This window comes from Taudactylus pleione, unplaced genomic scaffold (assembly GCF_031769625.1).
Source record: "Taudactylus pleione unplaced genomic scaffold, aTauple2 ptg000128l, whole genome shotgun sequence".
NCBI lineage: Eukaryota > Metazoa > Chordata > Amphibia > Anura > Myobatrachidae > Taudactylus > Taudactylus pleione.
The window spans coordinates 6,417,916-6,431,066 of record NW_028284530.1 but is presented as its reverse complement, the minus strand read 5'-3'; the positions used below and the strand labels follow the sequence as shown (position 1 = coordinate 6,431,066).

General features: G+C 43.4%; 1 protein-coding gene across 3 annotated transcripts in view; it reads right to left on the bottom strand.

Annotated features, from left to right (window-relative positions):
* Nucleotides 1-13,151, bottom strand: part of VGLL4 (vestigial like family member 4) — a 106,272-nt gene that overhangs the window by 8,871 nt on the left and 84,250 nt on the right. The gene's annotated exons all lie outside the window — the stretch shown is intronic.

The window sequence follows — 13,151 nt, the reverse complement described above, 5'->3', positions numbered from 1 at the left end:
TGACAGGATTACCGGATTGTTGCAAAATGTAAATATAGAGGGCAGTTGGGGGGGGTGTTCTGGAGAGTGTTTAATTTTGCTTCAGAGAGTACTGTATGAGTATGTGGCAGGATGAGGGCCGAGACATTTGCTCCGAAACTCGGCAAAATGGCATCTGACAAGTTGTGCTGTGTGCAGACCATTATAGTCTTTAGTTTATATTTTTCATTACAAATGCAGAGGTGGAATAGATAAAACGATCCGTGTTAACATTGTGCTGTGTGTTATACATGGCTAGTGCAGAATACAGCAACAAGAGCAAACATGAGGGTGTGCAAACACAGTTATTAGTATTCCGTTTAACAGGGATTTGCACCATGTCAGTACATCAGGGCCTGCAGACAGCAGCATTTTATAGAGGTGACGGCTAATAAATCGAGTTGAGCTGAAAAGGGTTAGTGGCCGTTTTCTTTGGCAAATCAATACAGAAAGTGGGTCAGCGTAAGGTTTAGTTCTCCAGCCCGACTCCTCCTCGGAACGGTTAGTGCGTGCGAGGCACATTTATTAAATGTACAGTGTGGAGCGTAAGTTGTTTTAAAACCTTCCCCAGAATAAATGTCTGTAGCAACAGTCTCCACAACAACGGCCTTCCCAGGAGTCCCACTTTCTAGTAAATGGTACATCTGACAAATCTCAGGAAACATCTGGGAAATCTGCTATATGAACATTTCAATTTATGGGGCTCTTACATTAAAGCCTGAAATTCAGGTTCATCCTCCTCCATTTCAGATATGTTATTTGTTAAATTCATTTAGTTATTGCAGGTGGTTAGTCGCTGGACCAATCCAAGACATTGCAGAACAGCAAAAAATGTTTACAGGTTACCCTGCTCTGGTACACATGTGGGTGGATTTAATGCCATTTTGTTGGCATACCATTAGATACAGAGCTTAAAGCAGCAGTCTCACATAGGTTAAGTACCTATAAACCATACATGTGGTCCTACTGTATAAAAGGGATTGGCTACGGGATGCGGCATCCTGACAGTCAGAATCCCGACCCAATTAGGCAAGTGTCCTAACCGTAACCCCTATTCCCTCTCCCTAACTCACCTTTCCCGCAGACTATCCCTAACCCTTGCCACCCGCAGCCTAAACCTTCTCTCCTGCAGCCTATCCCTAACCCTTCCCTTCCGCAGCCTAACCCTTCCCTCCCGCAGCCTAACCCTAACCCTTCCCTCCCGCAGCCTAACCCTTCCCTTCCGCAGCCTAACCCTTCCCTCCCGCAGCCTAACCCTAACCCTTCCCTCCCGCAGCCTATCCCTAACCCTTCCCTTCCGCAGCCTAACCCTTCCCTCCCGCAGCCTAACCCTAACCCTTCCCTCCCGCAGCCTATCCCTAACCCTTCCCTTCCGCAGCCTAACCCTTCCCTCCCGCAGCCTAACCCTAACCCTTCCCTCCCGCAGCCTAACCCTAACCCTTCCCTCCCGCAGCCAATCCCTAACTCTTCCCTCCCGCAGCCTATACCTAAACCTCCACCTCCGCAGCCTAAACCCTAACCTTCCCCCTAATGCATATCCCTAAACCTCCCCCTAAAACTTACCATTTGGTTGTCGGCAATTGGGATTCTGACTGCTGTTGGGATTCCGGCGCCGGTATCCCGACCGCTAGGATGGTAGCTACATCCCGTATGAAGCATACATGTGGTCCTATTGTATAAAGCATACATGTGGTCCTATTGTATAAAGCATACATGTGGTCCTATTGTATAAAGCATACATGTGGTCCTATTGTATAAAGCATACATGTGGTCCTATTGTATAAAGCATACATGTTGTCCTATTGTATAAAGCAAACATGTGGTCCTGTAAAGCATATCTCCTAACAAATCCTCATCTATTTTCAAAATATTAATGTAGTGAATACAAGTATGGCTGCCAGACACCGTGAGTCTGCTGCACAGATACAGGCTGATCGCTTTCAGCATGCCATGCAGAAGGTGAGGAGGAGAAGATGGCTCAGTGAAAACAGAACTTAGAGCGACGTCCAAAAGCCTCTCTGCTCACTACACCATGTGCTACGTGACTGTGGTTACAACAACCAAAGAGAAAGGATATCAAGATTCTTCTTATAGCCTTCTGGAGTGATTTATGATTTAAGAAAAAAAAAAATGTAGAATTAAGAGGGCTATGAAGATCGTTTAAATTTGCTCACCCTCTCAATGAATGTCCGATTGGTCAGTTAAGTTGGGTACATGCCTTTTTGATGTGCAGCGGAGTGAGTTAAATGCTCCTGATCAGCCGAGTGCTGTGTCCCCCCGTCACCTGCCGGTAGCCTCATACACACTGTGCAGACATAGCTCAGTGTGTGCGGGCTTCTATGGGATCGGGAGGTTGGGTCAAGAAATATTAAACAGCCATAAGATGTGTCCACCAGATCCCGACTGTTGCAGAAGCATTTTAAGCCATTTGTCGGCTAACGTTCCTGCAACGGATGGATTGTATAGGACGGTGTGTACCCAGCATTAGACATTCAACACAACTGAAATGGCAAATATTTAGCTGCTCCAATTACAATGGAAATTTAGGGAATAAAGAAAAGGATTATAAGGACAAGGGCAAAAGGATGGCACTCTACCAGTCTCTTATGAAATAGTTTCAAATGCCTGTCCCTTGTTTATACAGCTGGGGACTCTCACTACTGTTTACTATGGACTTTTATGATTTTATGTCCTAAAACTTGAATAAATAAAAAATAAACCACCTTGTAAATAAGGGTCAACAAGAAACCTTAAAAGGGGCTTCTGAAGTTTGGGCCTTAAAAGGGTAATTGAAACACCAATATACTTTCTTGGGGGACATTTCTAACCTGCTTGAGTGACAGCGCCACCTACTGAAGTTTCAAAGTGATACATTCACTATACTTTTTATCAATTGTCAGACACCAGTATGCTTTCTCTAAATTGCTCGAACAGCAGCTTCTAGATGACTTCACAAATGAACAATGTGAGAGCTGCCCAGACGAATGTCAGGTGGTTTTATACACATTTAAAAAGATACAATTAGTGTTTGAGGAGAACTAACTAGATACACAGTACAGGAATGTGTAGCATCAGTAATACCAACTGAACAAGCAGGTATACAGCACAGGGCTCATCCCAAAACCTAGAACACTGACACAAACACACAGTTCAGGACCTCATGTATTTATCTGTAATGTCGTAGATTTGATATTAAACATATTCATTAACAAAACAAAACGGACATGATGCGTCAGCTCGGAAATGTAGCTAATACATAAGTAATAGTGTGTTCATTCTAGCACCCTGCAACGGTCACAACCAGTCTCTTGTTCTTGCCTGGGGTGTTGCTCTCTGCTCTGGTGCTTCTAGCACACTCTCATCTGTACCTTAGCAGTTTGTTGCATCAGCTGAGAAAACGGTGAGCGTCGCCCCAGGCAGGGTGCTAGAATGAACACTATAATACCTTCCCCACGGAGATAAATCATTTACACTTCATTTAGCCATTTTGTCAAATGAGAAGTATAGAGAACTTTCTAAGCTATACATAGCTTTCTCGCTTGTGTGTGTGGTGGTGTTACAGATTATAACTGGATGGTCAAATTATGAACAAATGAGTACCACATCTGAAAGCTATGATATTTGATGGCTTGTGCTCTTGTTATTAAGGCCTCACACACACACACTGGTATAAATTATAAGCATTCTCTAAGCTTACTAAACATACTTTGTCCAGAGACTGGAGTCTAAAATACACTATAAACCTTGGCCACGAGGAGGTGATAACCTGACTTCCGGAAACACGTTATATGCATGTGATGTGTCTGACTTTACATTGCTTTAGGCACTGTGGGGTCTATTTACTAAGCAGTGTTCGGACACACAGTGAAAAGTGATAAGAAAGTGATAAGGTGCAACCAATCAGCTCCCAACTGCCATTTTTCAAACACAGCCTGTAAGATGACAGTTGGGAGCTGATTGGCTGGCACCTTATCACTCCTAACACTGCTTAGTAAATAGACCCCTGGATTACAACCAGAATTTCCTGCAAAGCATCCCCACATTTATGCTATCCAGTGAACAAAACCCTGGAATGATATCTGCTTACATCAGCAGCTTTATGTATGTGCTGCAGACCAGGGGTAGATGCTGCAATGTTAGCATACTTTCCCGATATTAGGAGTCATGCTACAGCAATGCACATCTATTTTGCTGGGGTTTGTAGTTCTTTACCAGCTTTCCCGGCTCTCAAACAGCAAACTTTCCTTTTATTTATACTTCATTTTAGTTTTGTGGAGAGGAGATCGTGGGCTGGGTTGCACTGTTGCACTTGGCAGTCGCTCCATACAGGGGAACTGCCAGGAGAAGAGGCTGCGTGACCCATTCCCTGATCTTCAAGAGGACTCTTAATTCTGTAACGCTGCCTGCTGGGAAAAGGCTGATGTCAGCCCTAAGAGCAGAGCGTTTGGAGAGGATAAGGGGCCCTTTGTTTTCAGCTTAACTGTGAAAATAAGAAAATGGCTCCAGTCTGACAAACAAGAAAACCACACAACTGCAGGTCAGGCCTCAGACCTCTATTTAAAGCGACAAGATTTCATTAGAGCAGCTCTAGAGTTTAAACAGCTACAGAGGAAGAAAAAAAAAAAAGGAACGATGCGTCAAACTGGAGGGTTTCTGGGTAGCTGAAGGGCGTAACAAAATATTATACATAAAAAAAATAAAAATAGTAATAATAATAATAATAATAATAATAGAGGTGATCTATGGGGGAAAAAAATTGCAGCGATTAAAAATGAGCAATGTGCTTGTATCCCAGATCTTTCCTAACCAGAACATAAATAAAGGTTTTACACTGCTATAGTGGTAGCAAATGAATGTAACCGTCTTACTGCCCCTTACCCTGGCTTACAAATGGTAAAGAGAAACTTTGGGCAAGAGTTATCAGTCCTTCTAAAGAGGACTCGTGGTTCTGTCGCCCATAGCAATTAGCAATCAGATTCTAGCTATCATTTTATAGAATTTACTAGATAAATGAGAGATAGTCTCCGATTGGTTGTTATGGGCAAAACTAATGCTGGGTACACACTTACCGATGTGTACACGGACGATATGTGGGCCCGACAGGCCCGGCATATCGTACCGCAGGCACAAACTGAGCGATGTAATGAACGACGGAAAAAAAAATCGCTCGTTCAGTCCTTCATTACCTGCAACCGCACCGCATGCGATATTGTCTGGCTGGCCGTGCAGCAAGAGCGAACGTACGATATAACATGCGACCACGGGAGTGCGCAGATAGTCCATACACACTATGTGAACCGCACGATCTATCGTTCCAATCCGCGCCAAACGATGGATCGTTCAATGGATCTCACAGTATGCACTCTGCTTTACACTTGTGCTCTTTAGGTTAGATAAATCTCCCTCTTAGGGTCATATTCAATTACCCCGAGGCTAATTGTCATCTCTGAGCTATTCAATTAAGTGCTGTATCCGCGCGCGCTCAGCCCCACAGAGTGTACTTAACTTAATACATCCTCTGGGACTTCATGCACGGATTACCGCGGAATCTTTGGAATAACGCGCATTAGATATATATATATATATATATATATATATATATGCCAAACAGTTTCCAGCTTCATTACGCTATATAAATACTCTACGCTAGATAACATGCTCGCTGTAAGCAATGTTATGCGAGATGGATATTTTTTCTATTACACAAGCATTTAAAAAGGACAGCCCAGGAACGGTCATATAGAGACCACAAGGAAATAGCAGACATATACGATGAATTAAATATGTGTAGGCCAGGAAGACATTGCCTGTGCAGGTAGGATGTGACATGCAGCAAATACAAGTTGTGTAATCATGTGAAGGGCATGGGATAGCAATGGCCCATTTCCATTCCCTGTAATACAATACAGCACTGTATTACACTCCTGATTTAGCATATGGCAACCTGGTAGGATTTACTTGCTGCGGTCATTGAATATATGTTGAGGAAATGGAAGCCTGTACAAAGACAGCACTTAAGGCATAATTCAGGAAACTATTATAAATTGTATTAAATCTACGAGTCACCTAATAAACAAACATCTTTAGTTCTTTGTAAGAAAGGTAGATTAAATTTAAACAGGCCCAGAGTTTGGGAAATTCCTCAAAATTATTTATCCTATGGTGAATGGTGTGGGAGAATATTATTAAATAAACAATATTTTATTACTTATTTTATTACACACAGAGATACACTGGTAATAATATTTTAAGATGGGGTATCATTTATACTAGGTTCAAAAAAGGTGTAAACATAGTCCTCCAATGTCATGACCCAGAGAGACCAGTGCTGAGCCAGGAACATACCAGCAAAACAGAAAATTGTTAGATGCTTTCACTGGGTTCAATACACTATTTCGACATGGTCGTCACTAAACATGTCGACATGTTCATAATGCAGTCATTCAACATTTCAACAATTAAATGTCGACATGGTCAGAATGTTTTTAAATGAAGTTTATCCCTTATGGTAATTTTGACATTTCATGATGAAATTGTGCAAAGCGTCAACATTTCCAGGTGTCGACATTTTATGATTTGAACCGGGTCAGCATCATAATGGTCGACATTCTGGTGCCGACTTTTTGATGCAGACGGACTGACTGCAGATGGCTTTCACATACTCACAAAATAAAGTATGTGACACATCCTTGTAACATTAAAAGTGAATCAACTCTATGCATGGAACAAAGAGAAAGCATCCACCAGTGTCATCCCATGCCTATGTGAGGTTACAAACTACTAGGGGTCTATGTACTAACCCTTGGAGAGATAAAGTAGATGGATAAAGTACCAGCCAAACAAGCCCCTGTCACTTAACAGGCTGTGTTTGAAAAATGACAATTAGGAGTTGAGTGGTTGGTAATTTATCTCTGTCCACTTAATCTCTCACCAAGACTTAGTACATAGACCCTTAGTGAGGGGGATAGGCTGCATTTTAGTGAATGCAAACTGGGTGTCTCCACTGTGTAGCAAATGGGGTGTACTTAAAATATTATAAAATGGTCTGTCTTCTCATTAACCAATAAGGCATAGTGAGAATGTATTCAACCAGTGTTCCTCAACGCCAGTCCTCAGGGACCCCTAACAGTGCATGTTTTAAAGATCTTCTCAATGTCATAAGTTAAATAATTAGCTCCACCTGTGTAAAATGTGTCGGCTAGTAATGGAAACACATGTGCACTTGAGGACTAAAGTTGGTAAACACTGTAAAACAGGATGCATTTTACATGCATGTCGTGGATTAAACACCTAAGGGTCTATTTACTAAGCCTTGTATGGAGATAAAGAGAATTGAAATAAGGTACTAGCCAATCAGCTCCTAACTGCCATGTCACAGGCTGTGTTTGAAAAATAACAGGAGCTGATGGTACTTTATCTCTGAACACAGAAAAAGAGAGATTTGCCCCCCAGCACACTGCAGCAAAAACAATACTTAAATCCTACATGATCATAGCGATTTAGAGGTATTATTCATATATTTGCAAATGTATGTAACTAAGGGCCAGGCCAATCGTCAAGGCTCCTCTATACTGGCGTCCCTAACATTAAGGGGTTCACGTCCGAGAAGCAAGGCACCCCAAAAAAATTCCTTTTTTTTTGGTACTTTATCTCTGTCGACTTCATCTCCATCCAAGGCTTAGTAAATAGACTCCATAGTCTATGTCTGTATATTGTCTCTCTGGCAAGAGTTAAAATATGGTTGGGAGATATTTTGTGATATAGCCAGTTGTTGCATTGGGGTTATACTGGTTTGTTTCTGGGTAGGGGAGGTCTTTTGTCTCTGGACATTTCAACCCTTTTAATTTGTTTTGTGTCCACTTTGATTGCAGGAAACAACGGCAGCCGTGGCTGTCTAGCTATTAGGTCAGGCCTGGCCAACCTGTGGCTCTCCAGCTGTTGTAAAATTACAAGTCCCGGCATACCCTCCCACCGGTCAGCAGGTAAAGCATGCTGGGACTTGTAGTTTCACAACAGCTGGAGAGCCACAGGTTGGCCAGGCCTGTATTAGGTCTTCATGTGCTCTCCCTGCCGAGCTGGGCTGAGGGGCTCACAGCACCCCCTCTCCCCAGTGCGCAGCGGCGCTGCAAAAGTGTTTTTTTTTATCTCTCAAGCCTCCCGTGCTTAGGCCATTCCCCCTTCTTTACCTGGGCCCGGCGGTGCTCTCTACGGCCCTGCAGATAGCTACAATGCTGTGTGGGGCCATTCATTCTGAGCCACCATTACTTTTACTTCCCCTCTTAGCTTAGCTATACTAATATATAATACGAACGTTGTCTCTCTCTGTTTGTTCCAAGTTGGCACAAAAACTACTGAACACAGTTTCATGAAAACGGCATCATTTTGTAGTGGAAATGCCAAGAAATAATCTGCACTTTGTTTCATCTTGATCCGTAAAGGTAAAGCTGATCAATAACAAAAACAACATTTATTGACATCATCAATGTAAGAGATAGGTGCGCGTGGCCGGTAAGGGTTGGGGGAGAGGTGCTTTGGGCCTGCGGACACTTGAATAGGCTCCATAGCAGTCTGTGCACAGGGCACATGGTGACATTGGTGTGAGTGGTGGGTGAAGGTGCTGCTGCCACCAGTCTGTATAGCACTGCTGGTCACGTGGGCCACTCCTGCAACAGGGCCCCTATGCAAAGCAACGCAACTAGAGCACCTCAAATAAAAAAAAAATGTGTCATCAGAAGCAACGTGGGTGAAGCCTCTATGTTACATTACATGTATAATGTACTTGTACCTCTTGTACTCGCGTTTAGTACAAAGCAGTGACAAGGTGATTCATGTACAATTAGAATGTAAGCTCTAACGAGCAGGGCCCTCTACCCTCTTGTGCTTCCGCTTACTTTACTTTCATCTACTTCTTACTCCCTACTAGGGGACCTAACACTTTGTTGCTTACACTCTGCTGCATATCTGGGTGTTATGGTCGTAACATGTAATGTAGCAATGTATATTATCCATGTCCTATATTGTACTGTAAGTTGCTGGTCAACCTATTTGTTTATGTACTTTGTAATACGCTGCGGAACACTTGAGGCGTCTGCACTGAATGAGACTGCTCGTTCAGTGCAGGCTCATCACACAACTGACAAACGACTGCACGATTACAATGTCGTTTTCAGCTCGTCTAGTATATAGGCACCTTAACAGAGCAGAGCTGTAAATCTCCTTTTCTACACAAACCAGATATTACTACTCAGAAACACCTAACATTAACCACCATGACTTTACAGGAGAAACTTCCATTTTCTTTCATAATGCAAAACATATTTTACCTTCACATACAACAATGGCCACAGCAGCCACAGCTAAATATCAGACAGAACATATCTGTTCAGTTACGTTACAGGGAATGGGATTGTACTGCCAGCGGTTCAAATCCCGAAAGCAACTGGCCAAAGGCAGGAAATCCCGACAGCCGAGGCAAGTACAGTTAACCCTCCCCTCTCCCCCCCAACCCTCCTTTAGAGGTGCCTAACCCTAACCTCCCCCCGTTAGTGCCTAAACCTAACCTCCCCCCGTTAGTGCCTAAACCTAACCCCCCCTCCCCGCACCCTAAACCTCCCCGGGGGGTGCCTAACTGCAAGTCTCCCTGGGGTGCCCTAAACCTAACCCTCCCCCCGCAGCTAAGAGGATGGGCACCCATACTTACCTCGTTTGGGCACGCGTCGTTCTGCATTCCGGCGTCAGTATCTTGACGCCTGTCATAATTCCCTAGCCGGCATTCCGGTGTCATTGTGCCTTTTGGACGCCGGTCACATAACTACATCCCACACTACAACTCAGCAGGTACACACTAAAATACTTATAAACATGGCTTAGATAGCAAAAGCTGGCTATATAGAATAACAACCAATTAGAAATCAATGCTGTGTTAAGTAAAGGGAGAGAAACACATTAAGAGTTACACCGTGCATCACAGGGAACATAAAAAGTTGGTAAAAACTACATAGATCGCTTATCTCACACACATATATGAGTCACAAGGAGGCCATCACACTTATAAAATTTAAATTTTGAATATCAATTTATTATTTCAGACAGGTGCCAGAAAATCCACGTAAAAGGGCAATATGAAATCTGTGTTACATGGTTGTATGTTAATGAGCACCGCGGCTTGTGGCATGCTTGCAGTTGAACCTACACTGTAGCATGCATGCACATGCAGTATAGGCAATCCAGCATCAGTATCTCCCATAGGCAATTCATTGTAGGTAATTAGCCAATATGAAAACATTGAGATAAAAAAGCAGTTTCCAAGGCTTCTGCCTAGTTTGCATAGATGGTCTCTGAGCAAGGAACACCAACAATGCTATATTATACAATTATTATTGTATTCTTATACTTCAGCAACTTCAGTTGTAACCCTGTTCATGGTGAATACCAGTGTTGGATTAACAGCAGGGTGTCTGCCCAGGGGCCCTACACACACGTAAGTACCAACCATACATGTGGGGCACCCCAACATGTCTCTACACCATCAGCACGGGGGCACTTTGCCATAAGGAAACTGGGGGCACTTTGCCATAAGGAAACTGGGGGCACTTTGCCATAAGGAAACTGGGGGCACTTTGCCATAAGGAAACTGGGGGCACTTTGCCATAAGGAAACTGGGGGCACTTCAGTGTGTTCACCACATTTGTGGTGCTGGGAGTATTTACACATTAAACTAATTATTATATTGTCAGTTTAACAGTTTTACTTGTAGGGGCCCCTACAAGTTAGTTGCCCCGAGGCCCCCAGAAACATTAATCCAGGTCTGGTGACTACACTGGGTTCCGACAAACCGTTGCAAGCACCATGATAATGAAAAAAATCCATGAAGGACAGTTTGACAAACAGACGTGCCTGGACATGTTTCGTGCATGGACCTATACACGTATTGTAACATAAACCTCTGCAGGCAGGCCCACATGTCATACAAGGGCTACAAGGAACAGGAGGAAGCTTAAACATAACCTTGTGCCAGGACCACTGTACTAAAACAAAACCTCTAACGGTATAAGGGTTAGCAATACTGCCTCACAGCACTGAGGTCATGGGTTCGATTCCCACCACGGTCCTAACTGTGTGGAGTTTGTATATTCTCCCTGTGCTTGCGTGGGTTTCCTTCGGTTTCCTCCCTCACTCCAAAAATATACTGGTAGGTTAATTGGCTCCCAACACAAATCAACCCTAGTGTGTATGTCTGTGAGCATGTGATAGGGAATATAGATTGTAAGCTCCACTGGGGCAGGGACTGGTGTGACTGGCCAAATATTCTCTGTAAAGTGCTGCGGAATATGTGTGCGCTATATAAATAACTTGTAATATATAAAAATAAATAAAAGCTGCGTAAAGGGTCACAGTGTTAATGTAATAACCTCTGTAGGGCCCGCGGAATTCAGGCTGATTAGCAGGCTACAAGGAGTTACTGCTCCATTAACCCTCTCTCCTGCCAATCCCATTTACAACGTGCTTCCTGGGTTGGAGACACATGGCGGAGGAATGTCAACAGTTGCGTAAAGTCCAAAATATAAATAAGACTCTCTTGGTTCTGAGCCCTTATTGTTTCACTACCTTAGGCTCTGGCTGGCCAATTTGTAACACATTCCTGGGCTGCAGACTGCCGGCCCAGCCTGTGACTAATACTGCCATGATTTATTGGAGGATAAATAAAACATTGCCTGTCTTCTGATGGATGTGAGCAGGCCAGAAGCTCAGGAATGCCTGGAATGTAGCTAGCTGCTTGAAAACTCAGACAGCCCAGCACAGTTCTCTGTTATCAAATAACCTCTGATCGCTTCCTTCACAAAGGAATGAGCGGCATCCTACACCCAGCCCCATGCCAGGAAGACAAAGAAACAAACAGTCACAGGCAACGTGAAATCTCCTGCCCCTGAGCCGGCCATTTGTTGGCTGCTTTTGTTCATCTACACTTAAATTCTGTGAGAGAACACACTGCAAATATACTCAGGGACAACTGCAGGGTCCCCTCAGTGTCAGGCGAGCAGCTGTGCTCCCACCCTGCCCAGGCTGACATTTGATGCAGGATACATTTACTGGGTAATGGATACCAGCGACAGGACCAAGTCATAGGAACTGAAAGGAAGAGCGAGGAGCTTGTCATGTTGTGCCAAGCTGTTACAGTCACATATACAATGCATTCATCACCTCATGGTGGAGGAAGCGATTTTGTAAGCTGAACGCACGAACAGAGGACCCTTAAAAAAAAAATTCTTTTTTTTTTTTTTAAAACCACACACAATGCAAAAGTAAAAAAAAGAAATAAAAACTAAAATATATTAAATAGAAATAATAATTATTACATTCTTAATAATTACCTCCCATCTGCTGCACCCCAGTGGTTCTCAAACTCGGTCCTCAGGACACCAAGCAGTTCCTGTTTTCCAGGTGAACTGTGGATCTTTAAATTAATAGAGCCGGTGATAAATCTGTGCCCAGCTAGGTGCTCTGGAAAATATGAGCTGGCAGGGGTCCTGAGGACTGGGGGTTGAGAAACACCAGACTATATAATACAGTATGTAGCAGGGATCAGGTGTGTCACCAACTGTCACAATTTAAAGATCCATAGGTGACCTGGAAAACGAGCAGTTTGGGGTCATGAGGGCAGAGTTTGAGAACCTGTGCCCTAGTGTCTGAATTCACCCTTTTATTTCCAACTGGCACCACAAGAACCTGATTCCACTGACCCGCTGCTACAAATACATCAATACCCTATTTTTGTAAGGGGAAAACACACACACACACACACACACCCTCACCCTCACTAAATAGAGAAACATTTTCAACCTTCTGACACGCATCTATCCAGGTATCTGTTTAATGTTTGACAGATGCAGTTTAAACTGAGGGCAGACTGGTTTAGAACAATAATACAGATCCGGAGGTTTACAGCTACAACATTCATCACGAACAGAAGGTAATAAAATTAGTGACGCGAAAGTACATAAAAAGTGTTCTTTCAATAGATTAAAGTAGGTTTGTTTATTTCAGTAGATGTCTCTAACTTAATAGTTGTAATGTGAGTAAAAAAAAGACAGCACCCACGGGATATAATGATCCCAATACCCACTTCTGCTTGG